Here is a 13,301-nt window from a genome sequence, read left to right as displayed (position 1 = left end):
TCATTTCTTCTCCACAAAGTTGGTAAACATATACTGATTGGCTCTAAGAGTGAGACTGTGATAAACAGTGTGAAAATGCTTTGTGAACTCTGAAGTATGATCCCAGATATATTTAAATTCATTTTTGTCATTGTGCTTGTCTTGTCATGCATCAAAATCGTATGTTTGCTTTATTTGTAAAAGACTTCATTGAGGGCTGGGCATTGTGGCTCATGCCTGTAATCCCAGCACTTTGGGAGGCTGAGGCAGGTGAATAGCTTGAGTTCAAGAGTTCAAAACCAGCCTGAGCAACATGGCAAAACCCTCATCTCTATTAAAACAAATACAAAAATTAGCTGGGTGTGGTGGCATGCACCTGTAGTCCCAATTACTTGGGAGGCTGAGATTAGAATGTCACCTGAACCCGGTAGGTTGATGCTACAGTGAGCTGAGATTGAATCACTGCATTTCAGCCTGGGTGACAATGAGATCCTGTCTCAAAACAAAACAAAACAAAACAAAACAAAAAACCCAAAACTTCATTGAACTGTAAATATGGAAGTGGTAAAAGGAACACATTTGCAGAGAATATATCAAAACTTTAGTCACCTGGGTTTTGTTGTTGTTGTTTTGCACATTATTTCCTTGGGACTATATTGCCAACCTCCAAGCTTTCTATGAATTCACAAAACCTACATCCTCCTCTCTACTGAAACAAAGAAGAGGAGAAAGAATAACAATGTTAAGCACTGAATATTCAATAAACCTAAGGAACTTACCTTTACCACATTTTTTTTCTTGGCCAAATATCTATTATCCTTAGAAGTAAACCCAAATTCCAGCACTTAATTAGGTTCCTGGGGGAGGATGTAGAATTGTTTAAAATAGAGTATAAGCCTATTTGTCTATATTGTCCCATCCAGAAAGGAAATGAGATCAACCAGATAACCTTCCTTGGATTCCTTCATGTGTTGACTACACAATACCTTATTTTCAAGGTCAAGCAAGTAAGCAGTATGCACAAGAGTAGCCCATGAAGTGCAGTTTTAGGGATATCAAATTGCTAAACCCTGTAGAAGATATCCCCCCAGATATGCTGCATAGACCTACCATTAGACTGAAATCTAGGGAGAAGATAACATGTCTGTGTCAGGGTCTTTTATAAAATATATTCTGTCTAGTACTTTGTCACATGTTATGAATAATGAATTTATTAAATAGACCACTTTTATTTAGTAGCTGTAAAGGAAAGAGAAAGCATTTGTTACCCATTTATTCATTCTTTGCTGAATATTTATTAGGTGCCCAAATGTGACTGACACTGCCATTCACAGTAAAAGGCCAAACAAGATGGCCAGGCCCTTTGCCCTCATTAAGAATGTAATCTAGAGCTGTAGTCCTCAAGCATTTATCATAACATACCCTATCAATAAAATTTGTTGAGTATATACATCCAATACATTGACATATTTATTTGTAAATTAATCAATTATGCTACTGTACTAATATATAAGATGATATAATAATATGTATATTAATAAATCCAAATAAAAATATGAGTGTATAATGGTAGAAACAGGTCTTAATTTTTTTTTCTGTGCCCCAACGCAACCACTGGCGTATGGGCACCCACCTGAGAGATTCCTGTTTTACAGTCATTTCTATGAGAAACTTTTTTTTTTCCAAGGGGACAATGTTATTCAAAGTATATGCTGACTTCAGTCACATCTAGAATTTGAACAAAAGAAGTTATATGAGTTGCTCAGGATCAGAGATTCAACCTGTTTTCTCTACCTGTCTCTAGTAACTTAAGCTGCACTTAGAATATAATAGATGTTCAGTAAATGATTACAGAATTTAGGGAGAAAGGGATGAGGGTTTATGGAAGAGAATGAGTATACTTATTACAAAAAAAAGACGTCAGGCATGGTGGCTCATGCCTGTAATCCCAGCATTTTGGGAGGCCAAGGCAGAAGGATCACTTAAGCCCAGGGCTTCAAGACCAGCCTGGGCAATACAGTGAGACCTCATCTCTGCAAAAACTCTAAAAATTAACTGGATGTGGCAGCATCACTACACTCCAGCCTGGGTGACAGAACAAGACCTTGTCTCAAAAAAAAAAAAGAAAAAAAAAGAAGAGATAATTATTTGTATAATAAGAAAAAAATAGCTTGCTTGCCAGGAAAAACAATAAGTTGCCTCAATTATTTAAACAATAATAAGATAGAATAAGATTCATATGATAAAGAATGTACCTCCAGCTCACTTTCATTTGTGAGGATGAAATTTCTAATTATAGATCTCATCTCCAGAATTTCTGGGTACAATTGTACTGGGATCTCTCTCATTTTTAATGGATGATACATCAATTTTACTCTAAGTCGTGAAACTATTTTTGAAACGCATTTACATGTAGGTTCCTTAAAATTATTTACTTTGCCCACAATTCATTGAAAAAGGAAATGGTGATAGAGTTACATAGTTACCTGGCCTCTTAGCTGGCCCCTATCACCATTGCCTTTGTTCAAAATCACCTGTATTTTTTTTCTGGCAAATGACTTCTACTGATAGTTGGTAATACTAATATTTGTGTCATGCTATCAAAAACATTTCCCAAGACTCATGGTTGCAGCGTTATCAATAATAGATTTATCTGTTACATCAAAGTTTTGGTGTAATAAACTTATCACCGTTTCCACTAGTTTTCCCCACACTCACTGTCAGCCCGGACAAAAGGTGCTTTGTAAAGACTGTCCCATTCAAAACAGTTCCTTCAGGTGCACAGGCCAATTGCTGGTGCCAGGCTTTGTGCCCAGTCTTCTCTGCGGAGTTCAGAGCTCTCCCATCAAGACTCTGCCCAAGTAGAGCCTTCCACACTCCAAGAACCATGCGATAAGGGAAAATGAAGTCTAGGTTACGACATAGGGAACTGTGTTTACGATACTGCTTGCTCCCAGATACTGCCATCTGGCATGTAATTACCTTTCAGAAACCCCGGGGCCACATTCTAGCAGCCTCCTTTGTGGTCTTGGGAATCCTGAGCGTTGAGATTAGGATCCCTGATCACTCTGGGCCGGGATGTACTCTAGCCTGAGAAGTTTATTTTTGCCTCAGCTTAATCCTGAGGGTCTCCAGAGTTCCCTTGGTGGAGGAGAAGGACTTTTCCCCGGAACATTCCTCCCCTTCAACAAATAATTAGGCCTCTCTCACAATCTTAAATTTCAAATAGGCCCTGAATCCCCAAGCAATGCTTGTAGTAAAAATGCTGACATCCTTTTTTTTAAGTATATGAGCATACATATGCACACACACATTTGTGTGTGTATATACAAATGTAAAGATAAATATCCATATATATGCTAAGAACGTGCTGCTCACAAAAGTTGTATTTGACAGGTATCATAATTCTCTTGTAAAAAATAAGGACACAGAGGTTCACAAAGCTTAGAGCACTCATCAAAAGTCCCATCACTAGGAGTCAAATGTGAATGACACAATGAAATAATAACTACAAAATTCTTCATTTATTATCATATCATTTCTCATGTTCGTGTCGCCATAATTATCACTGAGTTTTACATGTATATAAGACACCAGTACTTCCATGGACATTGCAGTCCTTCTCACCATCTCGGGCAGTGACCCCACCTTTCAGGAAGTGGGAGAGGGGAGGTTGCCCTTCACAACAGGGCCCATGGTGTGGCCCCCATGGTGTGAAAGGAGGTTAGTCCCCAGCGGTGACGCTTTCATCACCAGGAGAAATCTGACCTCTCTTTCAGATGTGTGTAAAGTTATAAAAACCTCAAAAAAAAATTTTTTTTAACTTCTTCTTACCAAGTATTGGACTTTGAATTCCTTTCTGCTTAACTCCCCAGGGCCCTCGGGAGGCTTCTGGGCCATTATGAAAAGTGTTTGTAGAGCCGTGTCTGTGCCACGGTGGACAGGCAGCACAGACACAGGCTGGACAATAACAGCTGAGCTGCAGACGTTCTGCAGCCCTGCTTCTGTGGCGTTTTGACAGTGCCTTTTCAACACATGAACATTATTTCTCAGAGCCGTAATCCCATGGTCCTTATTAAATTTTCCATGTCCCACAGACCCCAACAGAGCTTTCTGTCCCACCTGAAGAATACTCTGAGCTCCCAGGATAAACAACATTTGATAAGAAACTGACTTAAAACTATATAGGGTTTCACATTCAAACAAATGGTCAGCTGAATTTGCATGCAATAACAAGTTGAATCTCCGAACTTCCTTCATATCTGGTTTCTTGTAGAATTTCAGCTACAAGTGAGTGACTGCAGTAGACAGAGCCAGCTTGGGGAAAAGGTGAAAGACGCCAAGGAAACCTCCAGCCAAACAATATTGTGAAAAATATTCTGATTAGTTAAGATAAGATGTACTCTCATTTTCCTGAGAGTTTTATCTTTATTAGATAGGCTGCACAATCTATAACAAAGTCTTAGCTGAGTGTTTTGGAGCTGGTTGTTATTTTCAAATAGCATGTGCTATGGTGTTTCCTTGGGGGAATGCATTCCAATTTCTTAATGGGGTGTAATCAGTAACACGTTTGCTTCAGGCCTTATAATGATGATGCTGTTAACTACATTCAACAAAAATCCTTTTAAACAGCTGTTTTCAACCAACTTTCGCTGTGAATGTACTTTTGTGTGTTTAATGTACTTGGCAAGCATTTGAAAAAGCCCTTGCCTACTGTTTTATTTGTTTCCATTTATGAAAACATGCGTTTGCTGTGAAAATCAGATGCATTTGTAAAGTTATCAAGGAACCCAGAAGAAAATCTACCCTCTCCTTGCCATCATCAGCAATTTCTGAATCATCCACAGTGAAATTCACTTTGAAGAAACTTCTGTGGATTTGTTTAACCATAAAATGATCAGTAGCTCTTCTTCAGGCAAGAACAGAATGAACCTATTTCTTGAACTAAGTTATCTCAGGTTAAATGAGAGAGGGATCCAGTAGGGTTGCCTGGATGAGGTTCAGAAGCAAAGATTTCCTACCAGGCAGCTTCCCCCTCTGCTACCTGAGTGATTCATACCCAAAGTTGTTGACCAAGCCCTGTTGTCTCTATCACTTATTAGTCTTCCACTCTGAAATGCAAAAATTATCCTCAATTCAGAGCCTTAGTAAGAATAGAACACCTTCCTTTCTTGTAACATTATCCAGCCAGGAAACAGGCAGCGTGTACTAATGGTTGGTTTAAGTCTGGTCTTTGTTTTCCGTCTTCCACGGTTGACAACGCTCCCTGCAAGGAATCAGGCCAAAATAAAACTGCCAACCACCATAGTGCATAAAATTGTAAAAAGAGGAAAAAAATTCCTTGCCATTTTTATGTCCACCACTCCCCGGATTAGAAAGGATTGTTGCTATATGATCAATGTATTAGGTTGTGTTGTTATCGGTATTTGTAGGAGTGAGGGTGTACAATTAAAAAACAAGCAAGCAAACAGCAACAAACCCACATTACAGACATTTGCCTGCCACCTGGTGAGTCCTCAAAAGGGAGGTAGCCCTGCAATTCCAACGCCCTGAGAAGGACCCAGAAGTTGTTCTTTTCCAATTTGCCTCCCTTATTCTGATCTTCTCATTTCCTCGGTGCTGAACTTATTCCTTCATCTGAAATCACTGGGAAGGCAACTACTTAAACAATAAGAGAAACTAGTGCATTGTTTAATTTGTCTCTTCCATGAGTCCTAAACAATAAATCTCACAACTTTCCTTGTACTCAGTGTGAGGACTGAATGCCAAACCCCAGCTCGGCAGCAGGAGTCCTATTTCCTGGGCTCTCCGAAGACAGAAAATATCACATTTCTATTTCATTCGAACCTTTCACTCTCTCTGTCATGCTTTGCTGCCTTTACAAGTCACCATTTCACTGTTGCCACAAAGATTACAAGGACCCTAACAGGTAAGGCCTCCAGGAAACACGGATGGAGGGGGCCTGAAAGGAAGGCAGAGGACTGCCGGGCTTATCTGCTCCCTATCTCACCACTGCTTACCACAAGGCCTGCCCACTGACAGCCAAGCTGTCCTGAGGCAACAACTCAGTAATAAGATACACAACAAATAATGGTTTTTTGTTTTGCTGGAAAAATATATACTCAGGTAATTAAATTGTTAACATGATGGATGACCTTATTTTATATTTGAATTCAAAGTGACTTTCTGTATCATTCAACTAAAATGGCTTGATGTTACAAAAAAAGAACAAAAAACAAAACATAATTCCAGAGAAATGGGAGTATAGATTTGTGGTGATTTACTTTAGAAACAAACATGGGTAGTTGTTACTGTGCTGGATTGTAATGTAACCTGAAATGAACGAAGTTGGTGTTCAAATCTTATATTCATTGTTTCTCATTCCTAATTGTTTGTACAATTAGGAATTGTATTTTAAGAATACAATTGTTATATCCTTAAAAGTGAGGCCATAAAAAACTGTCAATAAATATGCTTTGGTTTATGCAGGAAGAGCAAGAACATATTAGAGATGCCTACTGTTCAGAAGGTTCCAGAAGCAGGGCCCTTGTATCGGAGTTTTAAAATGTTAATGGACATGCATTCTGCCCATGTTGAATCCCATACGACAATATGTTTTGTGCCCGGGGCATGATTCTGACTAAATCAATAAACCACTCTAAGTCTGATAAAAGTTTTACAAAATATCCAAGACATTTAGAGTAATTGTTAACATCTGCTCATTATTCAACAATGTAAGCAGGTTTAGAAGCCAGATAAATATATTTATTCATCAGCAGCCAGCATGTCACTGCTACCTCAGTGGTGACATAAAACAGTAAGACATTAGAACTTGCCTTAGTCTTGGGTTCAGAGAATACAAATGAACCATTATGGAAAAAACAGAAAATTCTGCTTTCTCCATGTTTTACACTTGGGGGGTAGGGGAAGAAAGTGGAAAGAGGCAAGATTTAGTCAAAAAAAAAACTTGATAATTTACTTTGAACTAAAAACCTGGGGAATAGGCAAGAAAAATAAATATAAGAAGTACAAATCTTAGAGAAGGAATGTGATACAAATCATTGCTACAACATGAAGAGCATCTTTCTTCTTTATTCTCCGAAACACAACTTAATTTTGATTTCTTCTTTCATTTCACAATATAAGAAAGTTATTTCTACACTGGAAGGTTAAAAATGGGCTTTTTGAATATAACATTGAAAAAGTTCTGTCTATCAGAATGAAATTAGTTATTTGAGAATATTTAGCAATTGGCAGTTGATTTGTCCTGAGCCAAAACGAGCAGCAGAGCCATCATTGAATAGTAAAAAGAAAATATTAATCAAATCACATTCACACTTACTGGGATGGGGGAGGCATCTGAAGTAGTATTCTATGGGGTTTTGTTGTCTCATGTAATCTGCTGTGTGTGTGTCTGTGCGTGTGTGTGTGTTCCAAGTGCCCTTCCAGTAGTCTCCATGACCTCTAGTGATGCTAATAGATCTCAAGTTAGGTGTTCCGTCAGTATTTGAAGCAGAGTTGATAATTAACTTTCAGCTACCTGTGTTATCCTCAATCACGATTGTGTAAAATAGATTGCATAAAGTTGCCTCAAGGTTAACTCTTTGGTGAAGGAATAAATCTGACAATATGCCATCAACTTCAACACAGTCCACTAACACCAGACGTTAGAAACTTTGTGAACTTTTTAATGAAAGACAAAAAGATTCCAGAGAAGAGAGTAATAAAAATAAGTCGCTGGTAGACATCATTGCATTTATCTGAAGTACAGTTCTATAAACTCACTAGCATGTACTTGCACAGTGAATATCAGATGGTAGACATTTAATAAAAGTTATTTGAATTGAACACCTAGAACAATACTATATATCTGTATGTGGTAAACATTCTAAGAAATTAGTTGAAAACAACAGTTTTTTTTTGTTTCTATGAGGACCAGAAGATTAGCAAGGTAGAGATGAGAAAATTAACAAAGAGATGCTATCTAGCTAATTAAAGCTGTAAATGAAACAAGAACCTCCTCGTGGATTGTTCTGCTCACTAACCTGTAATTATACTGTCAATTGCATTAACTTCATTGCCCACTAATAGAGTAAGTTTCAAGGGAGGCAGCCAATATTGGGATGGTTATTTATTTTTATGTCCTAATTAATCAGTACTGACACCAAACCACATCCTTCCTTCTTGCTCATTATTTAAATGACCCATTTATATGGATGAACCTCTTTGCTCTGTGCATTTCATTATCACATTAACATGCTTTCAAAACAAAAAGGGTTGTTTATGCTTCAGCAAGTACTTTGAACAAACAGCTACTTGAGCTACCCCTGACAGGCTGTGGAACCCTCATCTCTTACTCGGCATTTGTATTAGGCCAATTCGGAGAGTTTGACTAAAATCAAATGATTACCACTTGGCTAAAAAAAATTAATTCCTGACGAGTTTTGTAGTGCTCGGGCAGGGGTATAAAGAGGAGGACTTAGAAAATAGAAGCAGGAATTTTAACTTCGCATCTGAGGTTGGGAAACAACTTGTATTCAGCTAGTTATTTCTTTGTGTCTCATATATGGAAACCTGAAAATAAGCTTTGCCACTAAGTGAAGTTAAAACCTGTTGAAGTCATCAGATTGGAGCATAATTTAAAAGTAACTTGGTGAGCCCACCTCTGGGACATGACTCTCTTCTTGAGAAGGCACCAGGAGGAGTGTTAACTATTTTGGATTGCTGTAGCATTGCCCTTTAATGAAAGGTTCTATGCTTAGACTACACCTTGAGAAGCCGACAACAGTGACCTTAAGTGTATCAGCCCCAATACTACCCTAAACAATAGTGTTGGAGAGAACAGATGCTTTAATATGTTCAAATAAAAGAAATCTTTTCCCAAAAAAAAAATCTCTTAGAAAAGACAAAGCATGCTATATTCAAATGTTAACAAAGTATTTTTACACTATGGGGCACACTCGAGATATTTTTGGGAAAAACACAGTAACTGGGGAGAAAAAAAAACTACAATCAAGGTTGATTTGTATGTTTAAAGACATCTCATAATGAAATCATTTTTAAAAGAGTCAACATTATTTAACCCAGATTTATTAGTTATTCCTTTGAGTATGATCTCATAATTGCAAATGTTTCACGAATTGCTCTATAATTTTAAAATAACCTTTAAACATATATAGAAAAAAAGTGACTTTGTAGAGACCATGAATGTGCACCCACAGGATACATGAAAAAAAAAAAAAATAGCTCCAGACCTACATGACTGTGTACTTGGACCTGAGATGACCCTCCTAGTGACAGCCACATACACAGATTTTTAAAATGGCATGTCTCACATACTGTGGATGCAAGTAAAGAGCTGTGCCCTTAAAAACCATTGGATGACTTAACGAACCAACTCTGATGATGCTGATGGTGTACATTTTAATTTTGAATGAAATTGTACCATAAAAGTAAATAAAGCTGTATTTCTAGGTTCATAAATACTAAAAATGTTTTGATAATGGCAAAAAATCATTTTTCGACTTGGGTTGGGTAAAATTAGTTTTCGGTCTATGTTACATGGAGTTCTCTTAAATGGGATCATGGACTGTACTTGGATATGGTGGTGGTTTTCACGTTTCATTCTCATGAAAAAATTGCAATTTTTGGAATGTAGCAGAATAAAAAAAATCATGACTTGCACTCCATACTTTCATTTACTTTTGGTGGTTTTCTAACGTTTTCAACAGTTACCAGCCACCTGCCTACTACCACTACCACCTTTGTGGCCAAAGAATCCATCTATGCTGAACTCCGCTTATTAAAAAGAAATCCTTCTGTATACTTTACCTAAATCCTGCATCCTTCAGTCGAAGCTCATTTTGTATTATTCAAACTTCAGTGAACAGTAGTCCAACATCATCCTCCTTATTGGAAAAATCCATTATTTGAAAATAGTCAATAAATCACCCTTTATCCTTCATTTCCCCCATTCGAATAAGCCCAGCTCCCTAGGGCTTTCTTCAAAGCATACAGCCTCCAACTCACTATCAAAGAATAACTGAGTTCCTGGGAAAATTAGTCATATATTATGACTAATTGTAACATGACATATTATATAAAAGTATAATAATTATTAATTTTAAACAGTAAATATAATTGCCCTAAAAGTTGGCTTATGCTTTCCTCTAAATTTCTCAGGAAATTCTCAAATTTCTCCTTTACCTCAGCCTACTTCAGAAATGCTCAATCCTCTCTGTCAGTATGGGAGATCAGTTTATATTTAGGAGAAGTGGACAAATGTCTGGTATGGAACACATCAAAAGTAGGAAAATCTGTTCCCTCATAAACTAAGTCAAAATTTCTAAAACTAAAAGACAAGTTAATTAACCCATTAGATATAGTCATTGTTATAGCATCTATTATTGAAAGTGGGCTCTATTTCAAGCCTCAGATGTATAGAACCTTCTGAAATGCTTTTCTAAGCAGTGCATACATGCTGACCCAATGAAAGTTTCTTTTGCTTTGTTTAGTATGGAGACGGCTACTCTGCATGTTTCACGTCAGTATTTGATTCTGTGTCTAAATTCGAGTGTCATCTTGAATACTAGGTATTCTCATCTGTAGAATCTGATCATGTGAATAATACCACAGGGAGCTGCCTACTTCAGACAAAAACTCAAGAGCTGATATTTGTTTCAACAGATTCACATTTTAAAATTTATTGTCTACCATTTGTGTATGAGGCATGAAACATGACCCTTATACTGGACCACAAATGATTCTGCAATTAGTTTGGTGTTTTGTATTTTAAAGAGATTGAGGCTAATGCTGGCAATCCCAGCACTTTGGGAGGCCGAGGCAGGTGGATCAGTTGAAGTCAGGAGTTTGAGACCAGCCTGGCCAACATGGTGAAACCCCGTCTCTACTAAAAATACAAAAATTAGCTGGGCATGGTGGTATGCATCTGTTATCCCAGCTACTCGGGAGGCTGAGGCCAGAGAATCACTTGAACCTGGGAGGCAGGGTTGCAGTGAGCTGAGATCACACCACCATGCTCCAGCCTGGGTGACAGAGTGAGATTCCATCTCAAAATAAAATAAAATCGAGATAAACATAAACATAAATAAGAAGATTGAACTGATAGAGGATGAAGCATCATTTATTCACTGTGCAAGGATGAAAGGCCACTGCAGAATCCCTCCCTGAAACTCAGGATTGATTGTTTCTGCTTTCTGAAGAAGATGTCAGAATTCTACTGTGAGATCTGTGCAGGCTAATTTAGGAGATGCAAGATATCTTAGTCATCTCTCAGTGATCTCCCAGATCCACAAGGTCAGATTCAAATGAATATTAAGGAGGGCCCTGAAAAGACTCACAGGGCCACTTTGAGAACCATAAGTTTGAAGTGCTGGGTATGGGAAGGGGAGGGTGATTTGTGGTGGAACCATCTCTACCCAGTGACCATTCTTGTCATCAGGGTTTCCTAAATCAGCCTAATAGGAGACTGAAGATCTGAATTTGGGTATCGCAGAATGTTTGCAGGCTCCTAGGGAATGGAAAAAGATCTGGATCAAATTATATTCAATTCAGAGGCATGTGGGGCATTCTAATGATTTCCATTGCCCCTGTGGTCATCTTGGGTGGTGGAGCTCATTAAGGCTCAATCACAAAAATTAGGGCTCAGAGGACGTCAGACTTAAAAAAAAGGACCCAATGTGGACCACCTAAGCTCGGTGAGATGAAGTGACTTGTCCAAGACCTCAGCTCCAGGCCATCTTATAACTAATAATAGATACCGCCATGACTAGCAAAGGGGTGGCTGACATTTGTCTTTTAAATACATATCCCAGGAGGAGTCAGCTAGAACAAATCAACAGAGCATGCTGAGAGTCTGAGAGAAAGTTATCTGGCATGAGCAGTGCTTGCTAGTCCCAGCCACCATCATGACTCTCCTGGAATTCCAGAGCAGGTTCCTAACTCACCTTCATGATTTCATAACTCACCTTCATGATTTCACGCTCACCCCACTGTCTGTTCACCACACAGCCGTCAGGGTCTTCTCCTGGCTTCCCATCACATTCAGTCCAAACTCCTCACCATGACCTTTGGAGGCCCTTCCTTTCTGACCTCACTGCTCCTCTCTCATTCATTCACACTAGCCTCATGTGTTTGGCTTTCTGGTTCTCTGAAACATCAAGTTGGTTTCTTCTTCGGTCACCTTGGCCTTGCTGTTCTCTTAGGCTGAAATGCTTTTTCTGAAGCTAGCCCCATGGCTCACTGTTATTCCTTTTAGGTTTCTTTTCCAGTGTCCCTGCTCAGAGGGGCTGTACCTGACCCCTGCTCTAAGTATCAAACCTTCTGCATGCTACCATTCCCCCTTTACTCTTTATCCCCTTCCTCATCTTCACTTTTCTTGATAGCAGTTATCATTACCAACCATTATATAGTTATTTGTTTCTGTATTTATTCATTTTCTTTACTCCTACTAAAAAGGTCTATGAGGGTATGGAGTTTGTCTAGATTTCAGAATAGTGCCTGAAACATAGTAGGTATTCAGCTTATATTTATTGAATCAATGAATTAATACTTTATGAATTACCAGCCAATGTGATCTACAGTGTTTATCCCCAGTAACAGGTGAGAATCACTGAAATAACCTGATCACGGTCCTCAGGTGGAGACCTCAGCCTGACAGGTTCAGGGCTATTTCCAATCATTCTTGCATTTTCTATCATTTTGCCTAATTCTAACATTTCCTCTTTCTAACCTTGCTCTATCATGTCAACTAGAAACTCATTACTGCACATGGGTTATACACAGACACTTCTTGGAACAACTATGTGATTTAAGACACCCTAGTGGTTTTATTGGTTTGTCATTAACTATTTATTGGGTTTTTTGGTTAGTTGATTAGTGAGTTTTTTTAGTTGTTGTATTTCCATTTAACCCTCCAGGATCTTGGTTTTCTGTAATGTTGGATAGTTATATCACTATACTTGCCTTGTCTACATGTCTGTTCAAAACTTGCATTAGGTTCTGTATTTTAAGATATTTTGAGAGAAAATAATCATTTTAGAAAATAGTTTCTGGGAGAATTTGCAATCTCTACAGGCAGGTGTTTTCAGGGGAAATGTAGCCAAACAAAGAGAAAAACATTGCTTTTAACTAATGTATTGATTATTTGGGAAGGCACTGGTGTAAGGTCACAAGCAATGTAAAAATGTTAACCAAGACATGGTTCAAGAGGGGCAGAAGCAGTAGTAGCCTGGTCTCTGCTCAAATGTCCCCATTGTATGGAGCTGGGTAAACAGGCAACTATGCAGTCTGTTCTGTCCTCT

General features: G+C 38.3%; 1 protein-coding gene across 7 annotated transcripts in view; it reads right to left on the bottom strand.

Annotated features, from left to right (window-relative positions):
- MECOM (MDS1 and EVI1 complex locus) overlaps positions 1–13,301 on the bottom strand; it is a 622,387-nt gene that overhangs the window by 203,114 nt on the left and 405,972 nt on the right. The window lies entirely within an intron of this gene.

This window comes from Rhinopithecus roxellana, chromosome 1 (assembly GCF_007565055.1).
Source record: "Rhinopithecus roxellana isolate Shanxi Qingling chromosome 1, ASM756505v1, whole genome shotgun sequence".
NCBI lineage: Eukaryota > Metazoa > Chordata > Mammalia > Primates > Cercopithecidae > Rhinopithecus > Rhinopithecus roxellana.
Note: the sequence above shows the minus strand (reverse complement) of the source record. Positions and strands in the feature narration are given on the sequence as shown.